Consider the following 18,507-nt stretch of genomic DNA (forward strand, 5'->3'; position numbering starts at 1 on the left):
ATCCCCTTGTCACTGTCACCGGTCTAAGTGTAGAGGAAGTCTCCTTGTCACTGTCACTGGTCTAGGTGTAGAGGACGTCCCCTTATCACTGTCACCGGTCTAGGTGTAGAGGATGTCCCCTTGTCACTGTCACTGGTCTAGGTGTAGAGGACATCCCATTGTTACAGTCATTGGTCTAGGTGTAGAGGACATCCCCTTGTCACTGTCACCGGTCTAGGTGTAGAGGAAGTGTACATAATCAGACATTTTATTTCATCAAACAAAATGCATAACCTTACGTTTGTCAACGTTTAGTATCATCTGCAAATATGGACACTCTGCTTTGTAAACCTGCTACAGGTCATTATTAAAGATATTGAACAGGAGAGAACCCAATACTGACCTCTGTGGCACTCTACTGGTGACTGTGGCCCAGAAAGAATATTTACCATTAGCAAACATCTTCGGTTTCCTAGCATAAAGCCAGTTGCGAACCCAAATGCAGATGTTTTCCCCCAGGTCCAACATTCTCATTTTGCTTACTGTTTATGTGGCACAGTATCAAAAGCCTTTGAGAAATCCAGAAACACCACGTCCACTCCATTACCCATAGCCAGATACACCATGCCCACTGCATTATTCATGTCTATATACACCACGTCTACTGCATTACCCATGTCCAGATACACCACGTCTACGGCATTACTCATGTCCAGATACACCACGTCCACTGCATTACCCATGTCCAGATACACCACATCCACTGCATCACCCATGTCCAGATACACCACGTTCACTGCATTACCCATGTCCACATACACCACGTCTACGGCATTACTCATGTCCAGATACACCACGTCCACTGCATTACACATGTCCAGATACACCACGTCCACTGCATTACCGATGTCCATATACACCACGTCCACTCCATTACCCATAGCCAGATACACCATGCCCACTGCATTATTCATGTCTATATACACCACGTCTACTGCATTACCCATGTCCAGATACACCACATCCACTGCATCACCCATGTCCAGATACACCACGTCTACGGCATTACTCATGTCCAGATACACCACGTCCACTGCATTACCCATGTCCAGATACACCACATCCACTGCATCACCCATGTCCAGATACACCACGTTCACTGCATTACCCATGTCCACATACACCACGTCTACGGCATTACTCATGTCCAGATACACCACGTCCACTGCATTACACATGTCCAGATACACCACGTCCACTGCATTACCGATGTCCATATACACCACGTCCACTGCATTACCCATGTCCAGATACACCACATCCACTGCATTACCCATGCCCAGATACACCACATCCACTACATTGCCCGTGTCCAGATACACCACATCTGCTGCATTACCCATGCCCAGATACACCACATCCACTACATTGCCCGTGTCCAGATACACCACATCTACTGCATTACCTATGTCCAGATACACCACGTCCACTGCATTACCCATGTCCAGATACACCACATCCACTGCATTACCCATGTCCAGGTACACCACGTCCACTGCATTACCCATGTCCATATACACCACATCCACTGCATTACCCATGCCCAGATACACCACATCCACTACATTACCCGTGTCCAGATACACCACATCTACTGCATTACCCATGTCCAGATACACCACGTCCACTGCATCACCTATGTCCAGATACACCACGTCCACTGCATTACCCATGTCCAGATACACCACGTCCACTGCATTACCCATGTCCAGTCTTGAACTGACCCCCTCATAGAAGCTGATCAGATTAGTCTGACAGGACCGATTCCTCATAACCCCATGCTGATTGGGTGTTATAAGATTATTTACATTGAGATACTCCAGTATGGCATCTCTTAGAAAGCCCTCAAATATCTTTCCCACCACAGAAGTTAAACTTACTGGCCTATAGTTTCCAGGTTCCCTTTTACACCCCTTTTTGAAAATTGGCACCACATTTGCTATTCGCCAATCCTGTGGAACAGACCCAGCCAATACTGAATCCTTAAATATTAGAAGCAAGGGTCTATCTATGACCAGGCTTAATTCCCTCAGAACTTGGGGGTGTATTCCATCTGGATCGGGCGATTTCTCTATTTTAGTGTTTTGCAGGCGGCGCTGCACTTCTTCCTGGGTTAAGCAGGTGACATGTAATTGAGAGATAACATTCCCCCTAATCATGCTGCTGGCCAATGGATTGTCTTGTGTAAACACTGTAGAGAAGAAGGCATTCAATACTTGTGCTTTTTCCTCATCCTCCTCCACCATTACTCCCAGATTCTGGCGCAATAACTGACACGCACTGAAATAAAAGACTCCATTGACTTCAATGGGTTCCGTTTTCCGCATGGGGATCTCACCTCATATGGGGCTCACTGAGATAATGACATTACCCTGGAGGCCAGAAGAGGACTCAGAGACAGCACCAGACCCTGTGAGGAGGCCTACAAGAGGTGAGCATAACTGGTTGTTATTTTCCATCTATCATACTCTGAGGTCTTACTTGTTTGGACAGATTAGAAGAGTAATTATTATACTGAGTCCCCAGAATATAATGGCTGAAGATCTATGGGGAAACATTTATATACCTTCCATTACCTTTCTAGTTGTGTCCGGTGCGCTGGGTCTTTCTCCTAGTGACAGCTAGCACTTTTCTTTGACGTCATGCACCCTGGGTCACCACTGAGGCCTGTGATTGGTGACCTGGGCACACCAAGTGTCATGACCCTGGCTCTGGCACTATTCTGTGATGTCATCCACCTGGAGGAGACTGACATGGATCAGTTGACACTGCCAGGAGGTGTAATGGAAGGTGAGTATAGATGTTTTTTTTTTTATTTTTGTCACCTCCCCTGGACCTTCAGCTATAGACTATAATAATATAACACTGGCGGCCATTTACAATTACAAATTGTTTGGTTTCATTAAAAAATAACAATTTTTATTAACATTAAAGAACAATTTGGAATAGTCTTGTCAAATCCAACTCAGTACAAGTCAATTTGTCCATCTCCACTTAGAATTACGAGGTCTCATCTGGGCTCTGAATTTATTTTTGGATCTGATGTAGAGGTATAACATTTTTCTTTGGCAGCTGGTCTGAAATCTGAATTAATTTCACGTTTTCCCTCAATTTGATCATTTCTGACAATATGGTTTATATCTAGAGATGAGCAAACTGGTTTGTAATGGGTCGGGTTCATGACAGATTTTACAAAAAATTTCATGTTGAGCTGAATCCAAAATCTTAGACTTGCATTACCAGTTTGGCTGCTGTAGAGGGCAGCACATGACTTCACAATAAAGCTGTCAGTGACTAATGCCTTATTCACACAGTCACATTTCATGGCCATATGGTGTCTGCACTTTCTCAGATGCCATATGTGTCCATTCATCTAAAAAATATTCAAAATATAAAAAAGCAAAATATATTTTTTTAAAAAAAATTAACCAATTTTATTTAGTAAAAGTTACAAACATTCATGTTATACATCCGCACACTCATTGCACCATTGCCTCTTACTTCGGGCTTGGTCTTGCTCCTTTGGCTTTCTTGTATGGTCATTGTGGTCTAGCCTACTGGTTTGTAAACTGGGAAACTGGTGAGATAGTAAGTCCAACCAAGGACGGGAAACAACACGTCTGATGGGCCGAGTAAAGGAACAAGTATTCTATACATTCCATAGGCATCAATGCCGTCTTCATTTAAAAATGTATCTAAGCTATAAACAGGCAACAAATGAAACTAGCGCTCCCTAAATCATTCCCTAAACTTTACTCTAGCACAAGGCTCCATTGCATTCATTGTCACTAAAGATATCCCTAACCTGCAACGCAGAGCCAAACACAAACAAGACTATCACTAGGACCTAGAGACAATAAAGCCAAATAAAGAAGAACAGAACTAAGACGCAAGGAAGGGCCGATACAACCAGAGGCCTATGTAGGGGCAGATAGTTATCGGGTCAGTCTTCTTCATCCGTCAATCATCTTCCAGGTGGTTGTCCAAGACTACATATTGATGACTTATCGTGGGGGTGACAGGTGGTGTTGAATGGGGTCTATGTCATAGTGTGACATGGCCACTACACAGTGTATGGAGGTCCCTACTGTACAGATATCAGGTGATTGGTGGCAGAATTACCTAGTAATGAGATTGGTAGGGGAAGGACATCTGGCACATTCTAATTGTATCAGAGCAAGTTACTGCACATCAGCCCCATTCCCTTGAATTGGAACTAACCTGCAGTGACTTGGTGCAACCACTACATAGATAAAGGCGCTGTCTGATTCCTGCTCCATTCTCTGTATATCAGCTGATAATAACCATATTGGGGGGCGGAGCCTGACCGTCGATGCGGATGGAAGCTTGAGCCTGGAGCTCCGTCCGACATAGAGCCCAAAACCATCCTCACAGCCTCTACCAGCGCCTACAAATGGGCAAAAACAACAAAGAAAGACCGGGGGAACAGCCTGGCACCCCCTCGAACAGACTTCACTCGGCGGAGGTCCACAAATTCTTCAGAAAGAAGACCCTGCATTCTCCCGGCCCCTCTCACAAAATGGCGCCGACAGACTCACCTTCCGGAGAGACGGCAGAGGACTCAGACATGGACAGTCTATCAGGTATGGACCAGCAAGAACCCCCTTTACACGCTAGTACTAAGGCTTTCTTCAGAAAGGCATTAGCCCAAGCCATAGCCCCAGTTTTGTCTGAAATAGCGGGCATGAGAACAGACATGCAGGCCATGATGGGGAGAGTGGAATCCCTGGAATCGACAAGCACAGCTTTAGCAGCACATACTACCACTGCTGCCTTACATATCTCTAACCATCACTCCAATCTCAACAAAATGTATGATATGATAGAAGATCTTGAAAATAGAAATAGGAGACGCAATATTAGATTGAAAGGCTTACCAGAATCCTTCCTGCCAGAATCCCTGAGAGAGGTGATGTCCGCCATCTTTGTTTCACTATTAGGCTCAGAGAGAGCAGCTTCTGTTCAAATTGAAAGGGTTCACCGTTCCCTCAGAGCCAAACCAGTAACAAATGACCCACCCAGGGACATTATATGCGGGCTTCTCTCCTCTATCGACACCACAGCCATATTAAATGCCGCAAGAGACAAGAGACCCATTTCGCATGAGGGCTCTGAAGTCCAATTATATCAGGACCTTTCACCCACAACGCTAGCTAAGCGTAGAATTCTTCGGCCCTTGCTGGAAGCATTAAGAGAAAAAGGTCTTCCATATACATGGCTATTTCCTTTTGGCCTTTCCGTGGTCAAACAAGGCCGCAGAATTAATATTCGTTCCCCGGAAGACTTGGAGTTCGCCTGGGCCCAGCTGGATATAGCCCCTGTTCAACTTCCCTCATGGCTTCAGGTCCCTGAGGACGTGACTGCTTGGCCGGACATTCCTGGTTTAGTACACCAAGAACAGCCGCGTAGACTTAAATCTCCCAAACCAAAAAAAGGCAACCCCAGGAGACTCATCTCAGACCAAGATTAACCTCTCAAGGACTCTTGCATCGCTACTGTTCCACCCCAGACTGGATTGTTTTCTTTTTTGCCATTTTTTGCCATTCCTTCCTTTCCTGATGCCACTTCTAACCCTGGGATTTTTGGCTTGTAAGACTCTCGATTGGAAATGATTTCAGATAAGTAATATAACTGCATTGCAAACTGACAGGTCAATTTGTTTCCTACTGTCGCAACTCTCCTTCTCGTATGGAAGACGAAGCTGTTTTCATTATCTTGCCATGGACTCCCATATATTATACAGTCAAATTTATTTTATTTTTCTTCTAATCTTTTCAGTTCTATTGTGCTCTGGGCTTACTCCCTTCTCCGGCGCTTCGGGGTCACCCCCCCATATTGGGGGCCGGCCCCGTGGCGGCGGGGGATGGGGGGTCCTTGACTAGCGAATATACTCTGCCACATCCCCCCCTTACCCTACCCCTGATTGCCTTATCTGATTGTAGCCTCATGTTCTACTTAAGTGCTTACTAACTTGCTGATATGAATGCCCGTATCACTTCTCTTCCCTTATGGTTGACTCGCTGTATTTTGGGTTCCTCCTCTCGCCCGGGGCCCTGGGGCCTCCTTGCAGGTAGGTGCCCCGCGGCCCTAGGTGACGGGGGGTCCCCACTCCCTACTCCCCTCTCCCCACTCCCTACTCCTCTACACCCCCCCTCCCCCATCTCCCTTCTCCCCATCTGATCCCAACATCGTATCTCTAACATAAATGCTCGGTCAATGTAATCACCGACCAGATGGTCGTCTAACGATCAGAGGTCCATCGCATCACTTTTTGTTGTGGTATCTCTCCTTACCCAGGCCTATTCACATTGGCTAGTATTATGTGTAGTCTAGCAGTATTTCTTGTTAACTTGCCATACATATTCCGTAGCTAGGCTGCATTTTCTTTTATCTCATCTCATCCACTGTCTCCTCTTACCTCTACCCACCTTTCTGTTCCTCCCTCTCTCTCCCCCCTCCTCCTCCTCTGTGAAGGCCCTACGTAAAATTACCCGGATTTATAAGAGGTCATCCTTATTTTCTATGTTTCATGTCAACCTTCACCGTCTCTTCATCCTTTCTCCTCCTCTCTTCGGATCCTTGTCTTCTCTCCAACCTCCTTTGTACAACCTAGGTCACTGACCTTTTGCCTTATGTCGCTTTATTCCATATTCTTCCCAGGTACACCCGATTAACGCTAGTACCCACTGGTTGTTGCTAAGATATATGATGCGGTTGTTTGTTCATTTGTTATCATCCTCAATGTAACGAGGATGGCGTTTAGGCTCGGTCACGATCAGGATTTTGTATCGTTTCCTCCCTCTGTTTTTTGGTTGTTTAACACCCGTTATCTAAATAGCGGCGAGTGTCAGGCTCTCTCGCCAACTTACCTCCATTTTGATTCAGAACTGTTTATAAGTGTATTTGATTCCTCTCTACATTCCCACCCCTTTTCCTCACCTAACCCTTTTACCTGGTCCTCTCCCTTTCTCCCTTTATCTAACACTTCTCAAGCCTTCTCTCCTGTTCTCCTCCTACCACCTGACTCTCGACTCTTCTGTCTCTTCGTCTCCCCATCTCCCTTTCACTCTTCTTCTTTTCCTGACTGCCTCTGGGGGCCACGGGTCTCTCTGCAATGGCGGATGTTACCGTCACCTCCTTCAATACTCACGGTCTAAATTCTCCGAACAAAAGATCACAGACTTTTACGTTACTACGCAAACTCAAAACCCAAATTGCTTTCTTACAAGAAACACATTTTAAGACAGGGAGAATCCCACGTATATCTAGTAAATACTTCTCTCTTAGCTTCCATGCCACCAATCCTTCTGCAGCCACGAGAGGCGTCTCTATCCTGTTCCATCATAGCATCCCATTCCAGTGCACCCAATTGTATGAGGACTCGGAGGGTAGGTTTCTATTCCTGAAAGGCACCATCTCTTCCTCTAAATTCACGTTTGCAAACTTATACGCTCCAAACCACAACCAGGTTGCTTGGATTGCAGAGGTACTGAAAAAATTGGAACTCTTTGCTGAAGGCTCCATTATCTTGGCTGGAGATCTAAACCTAACTATGGACCCACGTTTAGACTCCTCTTCTGGTGTTTCCTCCACTTCCCAAAAAGCTCTAGGTAAGGTTTCACAAGATTTTTCCGACTTGAACCTGATGGATATTTGGCGCACCCTTAACCCTTCTGTGAAGGATTATTCCTTTTATTCCAATCCGAGAAAATCTTACCAAAGATTGGATTACATTTTTCTCTCAAAAGATCTAGCCACTAGATCCATCCGGTCCAAAATCGAATCGATCACAATCTCAGACCATGCCCCGACTTGGGTTCGTCTCTCATTTTCCCAACTCCCCAGACCAGAATGTAACTGGAGACTAAATGAAGCCCTACTGGATAGAAAGGAAGTGACTGAACAGATCTCTCAACAGTTAGACTCTTACTTTAAAATTAACGCAAACCCTGATACTTGTCCCACTATCACTTGGGAGGCCCACAAATCAGTAATCAGAGGCATCTTCATATCCCTAGCTTCCAAGATTAAAAAGGAGTCTCAAAAAGAGCTAGATGAACTCTTAGTGAACATTACAAGAATTGAGAGACTAAGGAAAGCTACTCTGAGACACAATAGGGATGACGAGTTACGCTCCCTTCGAGAAAAATTGAAAAATCACATTAACGCCCGCTCGGCCAAGCAGTATCTTCACTTTCAACACAGGATTTATGCACATGGGGATAAATGTGGAAAACTCATGACTTCTCTCGTTCGACAAAGACAATCTAAGTGTTTTATCTCAGAAGTTAGGGATCATAGGGGTCAATCTCTGAAACTTACAGAAAACATTGCCTCCGCCTTCCAAAAATATTATTCTGATTTATACAATTTGGCCCCCCAACGCACCCCAGCAGACACGGCAGCTCACCTCCATAAAATTGATAACTTTTTATCGTCCGTTGCCCTGCCCTCCCTTTCAGAAGTGGAGTCAGACTCTCTGACAGACCCCATCTCGCACTCAGAGATCAAACAAGTACTAAATAGCTTCCCGAAGGGGAAGAGTCCAGGCCCTGACGGGTTCCCATTACAATATTATAAAACTTTCCAATCCATTCTTGTTCCCCATCTTTCCAACTCTTGTAATGCATTACTTTCAGGCAAAAAACTTCCTCTCCAAGCCCAGGAAGCACATATAACCTTGCTCCCTAAAGACGGTAAAGATCCGTTATTGTGTGGGAGTTATAGACCTATTTCGTTGCTCAACGTGGATCTTAAGGTGTGGGCGAAGGTCCTCGCTTTCCATATCAGGGATCTCATTCCCAAATTTCTTCACATTGAACAGACAGGTTTCGTCAAAGGCAGAGAAGGGAAAGACAACGCGCATCGCATTCTCCATGCTATCTCCCATGTTAAGAAACACAACATCGACTTAGTCCTGTTAGGACTAGACGCTGAAAAAGCGTTCGATAGAGTAGATTGGCATTTTATGAAAGCCACATTGCAGAAGTTCAATTTCCCTTCCACGTTCATTGAAGCAATATACTCCCTATACGAAAACCACATGCCAAACTCAAAGTCAACAACACTCTATCTCCCACCTTCACAATCTCTAATGGCACACGTCAGGGCTGCCCTCTTTCCCCTTCCCTCTTCATCATGACCCTGGAGCCCCTCCTCCAATCAATTAGAAATAACGCAGACATTCAGGGCTTAAAAATAGGCATAGACATACCCTTCAGTCTGCAGCCTTTGCTGATGATGTCTTACTTTTTGTCAGTAATCCCGAAATAGGTCTCCCCGCCGTAGTATCGATCCTACAAGAATATGGCTCAGTCTCGGGATACAAGGCTAATATAGACAAGTCGGAAGTTCTCAATATATCCCTTCCCCGTAACAAGGCATCACGACTTGCCACCTCCACCCCTTTTCACTGGGCCCGCGAGAAAATCAAGTACCTAGGAATATTCCTAACCCCAACTGTCGATAGCATTTACAGTGCCAACTTCCCACCTCTCTTAACAGAAATCAAGAAAATGATTCTTTCATATAAAGGTATTCCCTTTTCCTCGTTTGGCAGGAAAAATTTGTTAAAAGCATATGCGATGCCTAAAATCTTGTACAGACTTCACATGCTCCCGGTACATATCCCGCTTCTTTTCTTCAAATCGATTAAACGACTATTCTCCTCATTTTTATGGAGAGACAAATGTCCTAGATTAGCAATGTCGCTTATGATGAAAAAGAGACAAGAAGGAGGCCTGGGGGTTCCAGATGTTCAAGATTATTATAAGGCAGTCCAGCTTAAGAGATGGGTTGAACTTACAACTTTCGACTCTGACTCTCACCTGGCAGATTTCACACTAGACTCCTTTGGCCTACCTGCAATAGCGACCCTTTGGCTACATGGCACTCCTAACTATAAGTCCACTAATATACCCTCTCTTCTCCGAGGGGCATGTGAAGTTTGGAAGGGCCTGAGGTCCACATTATCACCCCATCCCTCACCCATCCTTCCACTAGGCATTCTTCCTGAACTTCTGGGGAAATCAGTCTCTATCAATCTCCCTCTCTGGTCTAAACTTCTCCCGCACCGCCTCATGGACGTTGTCAATCAAGAACGTAGGCTCGATGAGGAAGGCCTTTCTACTTTACTCCCAAATGATTCACATCCATCCTTTTTACATAAGGCACACACGACTGAAGTTGTTAGACAGGCAATAGCCCTTGGCCAAATAAGAATGGAATTCACTAACTTTGAGCGTTTTGTCTTAGCCAAGAATAAACGCTTAAAGAAAACTGCCTTTGTCCTCCCCAGTTTTGTAAGTCCTCTGCAAATCCAGAAACCTTCCTTTCTAGTGGCCTGGGAGCGGGAAACCTTCCGCTGACGGAAGAACAAGTGCAACAAGTTCTCAATACCTCCCATGGATTCTCACCTTGTGTTCGCTTGCAAGAAACACACTATAAACTTCTAACACAGTGGTACCGTACGCCTCAGTGGTTGTTCGATAGGAAACTTTCAGACTGCAACAGATGTTGGAGATGTGACCAACACGATGGCACCCTATCTCATATATGGTGGTTCTGCCCCAAGATCACTACATTCTGGGCTGATGTGCAAGACACGATCTCTGGCCTCTACACACAACATATTGACCTTACACACTCCATGGTTCTCCTAGCCCTACCCTCTTCCTCATATACACCCTCTAGGAAAAACTTAATATCCTTGCTAATCCTGGCAGCTAACTCTTTGATCCCTACCAAATGGCTCTCACAAGACCCCCCCACAAAGGCAGAATGGATAGAGAAAGTTAATCAAATCTCGAGATTTGAAGAAATTTCAAGTTGGAAACATAGATCCCATCACAACTTTGTGAAACTATGGTCGCCCTGGAGAAGGCGATTCTCGTGACTGTTTCGGTTAGCGGGATGCCCGTGCCCCCCCCCCCCCCCTGGGGCCAACACCCCTCTTTCTCTTTCCTTGCTTTCTCTTTCCTTGCTTCCCCCCCTTCCCCCCCAATCTATTCTCCCTTCTCATACTACCTCCCTCCCTCCATACCTACCTCAATCCCTCTCTTCCCCTCCCTCCCCTAGGAATCAAACCACCTAACTCTTTGAAATCATTAACATATTTCATATGTTTATGTTTACTATTAACACTTACCTTTCAGTATACCTTGCAAACTGTATTGTTAAGCTGTTTTTTGCATTTCATGTACCACGCTTTGTCCATCTCCTTGTCATTCCGCTTTTTTTTTCCATTTCATGTATTATATTGGTAAAAATTCTTCAATAAAAATAAAATAAATAAAAAAAAAAAAGATAACCATATTATCTATAGGGACATGTCCCCTTTTTAATTGTGTCACAAACCTTGTGGCCATCGTTGTACTCATAGGACATATCACCAATAAGGTCTAATAGGTTATCTGTAGAGATGAGCGAATGGCGTTTGATCAAATTGATATTCGATCGAATATAAGGCCGTTCGAGGTGTTCGATTCCAATCGAACACCAGGTGGCAAACTCACTAAAAATACGATTCCCCTCCCACCTTCTCTGGCGCGTTTTTTGCACCAATAACTGCGCAGGGGAGGCGGGACAGGAACTACGACAATGGAGGCATCGAAAAAAAATCGGAAAAAGGAATTGGCGGCCGGAAACAGATAACCTCCAATTTAGACAAATAGTGAATTTACCATTCAACTAATTTGGGACTGTGAACTATGTGACTATGAGACAGGGATAGATGTACAGGCAGGGTTAGCTAGGGATTATCTTTATTTAGGGGGGAGTGTTACTCACCCAGCTCTTTGGGGCTCTATCTTGTCGGGATCCCTGTCAGCTTGCGATGTGCGCAAGCTGACTTTTTCCCATTGGAATGCATTGGCCAGCGTTGATTGGCCGAATGCCTATACACTGGCCAATCAATGCTGATCAATGCATTTCTATAGTGAGATATAGCAGAGCCCATGCTCTAATTGGCCAGTCTACGGGATTCGGACAATCAACGCTGGTTCTGCCTGAGGAGGGGGAGTCTAAAATTGGACCAGAATGGAAACTGCTGTGGACCGATTCTAGACTCCGCCTCCTCAGGCAGAACCAGCGTTGATTGGCCGAATCCTGTAGACTGGCCAATCAACACTGGTCAATGGATTCTTATGCGAAAAAGTCAGCTCCGGCATATCGCAAGCTGACAGGGATCCCGACATAATAAAGGTACTTGATGCCCCCAGACATGCTTCCCCTGCTGTCCCAGTTGCATTGCAGAGGTGTTGGCATCATTTCCTGGGGTGTCATAGTGAACTTGGTGACCCTCCTGAGTCGAATGGTGGGATCTCCTGAAACGAAGCATTTTCTACCATAGACTATAATAAGGTTCAATATTCGATTGAATAGTCCAATATTGAGCGGCTATTCGAAACGAATAATGAACATCGAATATGTTACTGTTCGCTCATCTCTAGTTATCTGTAAAAAATAAAGTCTTGCAGCAATTGGGTACTACAACATATGTGAATTTCTTCTGCCGGACCTTTGGGCTCATTATTGATTATGGGTCCACTAGAAGACCTTCTAGTTTTCTTGTGGGCCAACCCAACCCTCACTGATGTCCATTTTTCCATCTTCTAGACCTTTTTGAAAACTTGGGCATTTTGGCACGAATGACAAACTATTCCATCAGAAACACTTTAAGATTTTATTTTTTTGTTTTCAAAATTTACTAGTTTTCTCTTTATAAATGAAGATGAAGGGGCCAGACGGTGGCTCAGTGGTGAACACTGCAGCCTTGCAGTGCTGGAGTCCTGGTGTTCAAATCCTGCCAAGGGCAAAAATCCATCTGCAAGGAGTTTGTATGTTCTACCCGTGTTCACGTGGATTTCCATCCCATATTCCAAAAGACATACTGATAGGGGAAAAAAATGTACATTGTAGCTCTATGTGGGGCTCACAATCTACATTAAAAAAATAAATAAATGAAGATGACATTTGGCAACAAATTTTAGATTTTCTATTTTATAAAACTTATGGTAATACTGTTTGTAATTTAAAAAATTGAAAATCTAAATTTTTCTAAGGCTCCGACTAACAAATTTATTGTATATTTAAGGCCGAACAGAAATATAATCTAAAGCATAATTTCATCTCTCGATTTCTCAGACTATAAATAACAGGATTTAATAAGGGAGTGCCGATGGTATATAGAAGGGAGAGAATTTTGTTAAATTTTTTGGAGGACTGTTCTGAAGGAACCAAATAGATGATGAAGATGGATCCAAAGTAGACACAAACGGACGCCAAGTGGGAGCTACATGTAGAAAAACTTTTTTGTCTACTGGATTTTGAAGGGATTTTAAGGATGGTAAATAATATGGACACGTAGCTCACGATGATCAACAAAAATGGGAAGAGACTAAGAGCGATGGTGATCAGAAGGGCTTCCGCCTCAAGCAGGGTGGTATCTGTTGGAGATAATTGTAAAATTGGGGCAAAGTCACAAAACAGATGGTCTATTGTGTCTCCTTTACAGAACTCCAAGTTGCAGACAGAAATAGTTGAGATGGACATGACGAAGAACCCAGTGATCCAAGCCGAGGCCACCAGGTGATTGCGGGTCGTAGTATTCATAATGGAGGAATATCTGAGGGGGTCACAAATGGCCAAGTAGCGGTCATATGCCATAGCGGTCAGGAGAAGACACTCAGCACTGCCAGATGATGCCCCCAAGTAAAGCTGAGTAATACAACCATAAAGGGATACTCTCCCACCATTCTCCCATATCACATGCAGCAAATTGGGCAAAATTACTGAGGTAAAGAGAATTTCACAAACTGATAAATTGCAGAGAAAAAAGTACATGGGAGAGTGAAGCTTCGGACTGAGAGTAATGAGAGTAATAATGAGAATATTTCCTAGGAGGGTAAGAAGGTAAATGATGAGAAACATTCCGAAGACGACATTTCTGAGCTGGTGGAGATGTCCAAACCCAAGAAGAGTCAACTCCGTCACCAACGTCTGGTTCTGTCCACACGAAACCTAAAAAAATTGGCCATTTAATTATAAATCATGATTTATTCATTTACCATGGCCATCTATCCCCGACCTATGAGGGGCGCTCTAGATAACAGAAGGGGGTGCGCTCGGCTCAGGTCGCCAGGAATAGAAGTTGTCGAATCTACAGGACTTATCCAGCCCCCTAATGTAAAGCGATAAGACCAAGTCCTCCTTACCTCGTACACTAACAATACTATCTACATGGATTGAGCACTCTCTCCCATGGTGGTGAAATTTTTATATTTCCCTTTATTCAAATATATGTTTTCAAATTAATTTCCAATTTTGAATAAACCACAATTTGTAGCCAGTCCATGTCGTCTCCTCCATTCTCTGACACTACAAGGAGTACGTACAACTCTGTATTATAGAATCTGAGGGTATCTCGGCCTTAGAAAGGTTATTCTTACAATTGGCAACAGCCAACGTTATTGCTCCACTCTGCGCTCAGACATGGACCTTAAGAGCTTAGGGTCTCACAAATGTTATTGTCCATACAAGTGGACCCATAACATGTCATCTATCTACTCATATCTCTGTTTTTATACATGGTAATACAGTACAGTAATTCAGTACATCCAGTAGATGACCCAAAGTAGAACTGACCAATACAGCCCCAGAGAGACATGAATCCCCCATTCCCCCACAAAATGTACAACATATTGGGCATAATGATGGTGGAAAAAAAAAATTCCACAGAAGGATAAGTTACACAGGAAGAAATACATTGGGGAGTTGAGTCTTGTACTGGTGGATATTACACTTATGATCAGAGTGTTTCCAATCAGAGTGGTTATTTATAAAACCAGGAACAAAACAAAGATGAAGTTCTTAAGATGCTGAATGTTTCGAAACCCAAGAAGAACCAGCTCCATCACCATTGTCTTGTTTTGCTCGCATGTGGCCTGGTCAAAAAATATAATGGACTGTGTAAATGATATGGAAAGTATATAAGCAATGAGCACCATCTACCAAAGAACAATGGACAAGCCATGATGTTGTCCAACTGGTCAACCACTTAGTCTGTCTTTGGTATTCACAGTATTCTAAGGGTTGATGGGGAGTTCTGCTATCTAACTGGCCTCCTGGGCAATTGGTTGAAACTCAAACCCAAAAATTAATTACAATATTTTTACATAGCTTTCTGTATGTTTGCTTCAAAAATAGCATTGGCATGTGATACCACAGAGGGCAGAGAGTCGTCACTTTGATCCAGGACCTAGAGGCCAAGTCACTTCTTCAGGAGATGAGAAGAACAAGGTGTGTCAAATGGTCAAAGTGGGACTGAAAGACAACACTCTATGAAGAGCATGAACCTTGGCCACAGTTTACATTACAATCCTATCAGAAGAACTGATCTGGTGAGAACATCACGTGACATTATTATGTAATTGTCTTACAGATGATGCCACTGAGTCACCGATGTCCTGGATTTTGGGTGGCATCTTAATTTTTAGTAACCATTCTCTCTTCATACTTCAAAAATGTCAACAAATGTCAAGTAATTTTGAAAAATATAAATACATTTTAGGAAGTAAAAAAACCTAAATCCTTCATTCATTCCCGTCCACATCGATCCATTCATTTGTCCATTTCTCATTCTTACCATGGTGGGAAATTTTTGATCCTTTGGTCACATCATTGGCTCCCGAGCAGTCAGTCAGTGATACATAGTCCTCACACATCACCTTCACATCCTCACCACAATCACCAGCAGAAGGAAGAGGATTTATATAATCAGAGGTATCAAACCACAGGGAATATGGCGAGTCATGAGGAAACATCACAAGGGGCAAATTATAAGGATGTAAATCATCACTGGTTATAGATAACATTAACAAAGAGGAAAAGAATAAAAAATAATAAGAAAAAACTTTATAAAATATATACTATTAAAATCATGAAAATTAAAACAATAACTAAATACATAGAAAATAGTATATATAGTAGAATAGTACAGGATACATATAGTAGGTGAGGTTGGATAACGACATCAGTCCATCAAGTCCAACCTATAACCCAACAGAACTCCAAGAAAAACCCAAATTCCAGCATTCCACAACATACTGTTGGTGTGTTCAAGTCCACACTGTGTTTCCGGCATAGAGTCACTTGGACAGATATGGTGAGATGAAAGATTTATTATTTTTTGGACATGTATAACCCTACAGTCCTCTACAGTGTTGATCCAATGGAAGGCAAAAAAAAAAAAAAAAAAAAACACAAGTCTTTTACCAATTGTCCCAGGAAAAAAAAATTCCATCCTGAGTCCAATCTGACCATCAGTATAAAACCCTGGATCAACGTGTCCTTAACAAAATCCAGTATCCGTAACCTGTAATATTGTTCAGTTTGAGAAAGGCATCCAGGCCCTCTATGAACTTGTTCAATGAATCCACCATCACCACTTCCTGGGGCAGAGAGTTCCATAGCCTCGTTGTTCTTACTGTAAAGAATCCCTGTCTATGTTGCTGGTGAAACTTTATGTCCTCCAGACATAGAGGACGTCCTTTTGTCACTGTCACCAGTCATGGTGTAGAGAACATCCCCTTATCACTGTCAATGGCCTAGCATTACTCATGTCCAGCCTTGAACTGACCTCCTCATAGAAGCTGATCAGATTAGTCTGACAGGACCAATTCCTCATACACCCATGCTGATTTGGTGTTATAAGATTATTTACATTGAGATACTCCAGTATGGCATCTCTTAGAAAGCCCTCAAATATATTTCCCACCACAGAAGTTAAACTTACTGGCCTATAGTTTCCAGGTTCCTTTTTACACCCCTTTTGAAAATTGGCACCACATTTGCTATTCGCCAATCCTGTGGAACAGACCCAGTCATTACTGAATCCTTAAATATTAGATACAAGGGTCTATCTATGACCATGCTTAATTCCCTCAGAACTCGGGGGTGTATTCCATCTGGACCGGGCGATTTCTCTATTTTCGTGTTTTGCAGGCGGCGCCGCACTTCTTCCTGGGTTAAGCAGGTGACATTTAATTGAGAAATAACATTCCCCATAATCATGTTGTTGCCAATGGATTGTCTTGTGTCAACACTGTAGAGAAGAAGGCATTTAATACTTGTGCTTTGTGCTAATCCTCCTCCACCATTACACCCAAATTATTTTTGAGAGTGCCCACATTGTCAGTTTTTACTCTCTTATTATTTATGTAATTGAAGAATAATTTTGGATTACTTTTACTTTCCTTGGCAATGTTTCTTTCAGCCTCGATCTTCGCCTCCTTTATTTGTCTTTTGCACAATTTATTTTTCTCCTTATAGTTTTTTAATGCTGTGTTGCTACTCTCTTGTTTTAGTGCTGTAAATGCTTCCTTTTTATCCCTCATTGCACTTCTTAGGGTAAGTTCACACAGAGTTTTTTTGGTCAGGGTTTTGAGGCCGTATCCGCCTCAAAACCCTGACCAAAAAGACGTCTCCCATTGAAATCAATGGGAGCCGCTCAGGTCTTTTTTCTGGGAGCCATTTGTTCCGGCTCCCAGAAAAAAGAAGCGAGGTGCTCATTCTTTAGGCCGAATCGTTTCGCTATTCGGCCTAAAGACACACCCTCCTCCGGACTAGGACCATTCATTGGGCCTAATCCAGAGCAGAGTGCGCGGTTGGATGCCAGTGCACAAAAAAGTGCAAAGTCTCAGGTAGACATTGACAAGTTTCTCAAGAAGCGCTCGCCACTTTACTCCACACCTGCAGCAAGGTGCTCTCTAGTTGTCGCTGATCCTGCAGAATTGTCTGACGCAGAAAGCCTCATGGATGATGAAAATACCTCCGACTCCACCTCCATAATCACCATATCCTCCAACGGTGTGCAGAAACTGAGAAAACATTACAGCTTGTCATGAAGGAGCTCAATGACATTAAACAAGATGTGCGGGACATTGGTTCCAGAGTTGAGCATCTGGAAGATATGCAGACGTCACTCTTGGCACATAGCAAAGCCACCACTATGGCTCTCAAAGCTTGCCAGGCCCATCTAAACTCTCTGCTTTACTACCTTGGAGATCAGGACAACAGAGGTAGGTGGAATAAACTACAAATCTGCGTAGTTCCAGAGGACTTCGTCATGAAGAGAATCTTGAAATCTCTCCTTGGAGGCAACTCGACATCAGAGGTTCAGCTTGAGCGGGCTTATAGGGCTCAGTGCCCAAAACCTAAGGAGTGTGCAGTTGGGAGGAATAAAAAATGCAGAAAGGGTGTGCTCCCTTGTTATGGAACCACAATTCACAAGTTTTAGTGGATACCTGATCTATCCTCCATATCTTGGGATATTCACTCTTCTCCTCAAATAGAGAGGGGGAAATCAAGGATGCGGCCGATATGCTGAATCAGGGTCGCCAGCGCCTGGATACCGGCCGTCAGGGAAGTCCAAGCCACAGTAAATAGACA

The sequence above is a fragment of the Leptodactylus fuscus genome, chromosome 5 (assembly GCF_031893055.1).
Source record: "Leptodactylus fuscus isolate aLepFus1 chromosome 5, aLepFus1.hap2, whole genome shotgun sequence".
NCBI lineage: Eukaryota > Metazoa > Chordata > Amphibia > Anura > Leptodactylidae > Leptodactylus > Leptodactylus fuscus.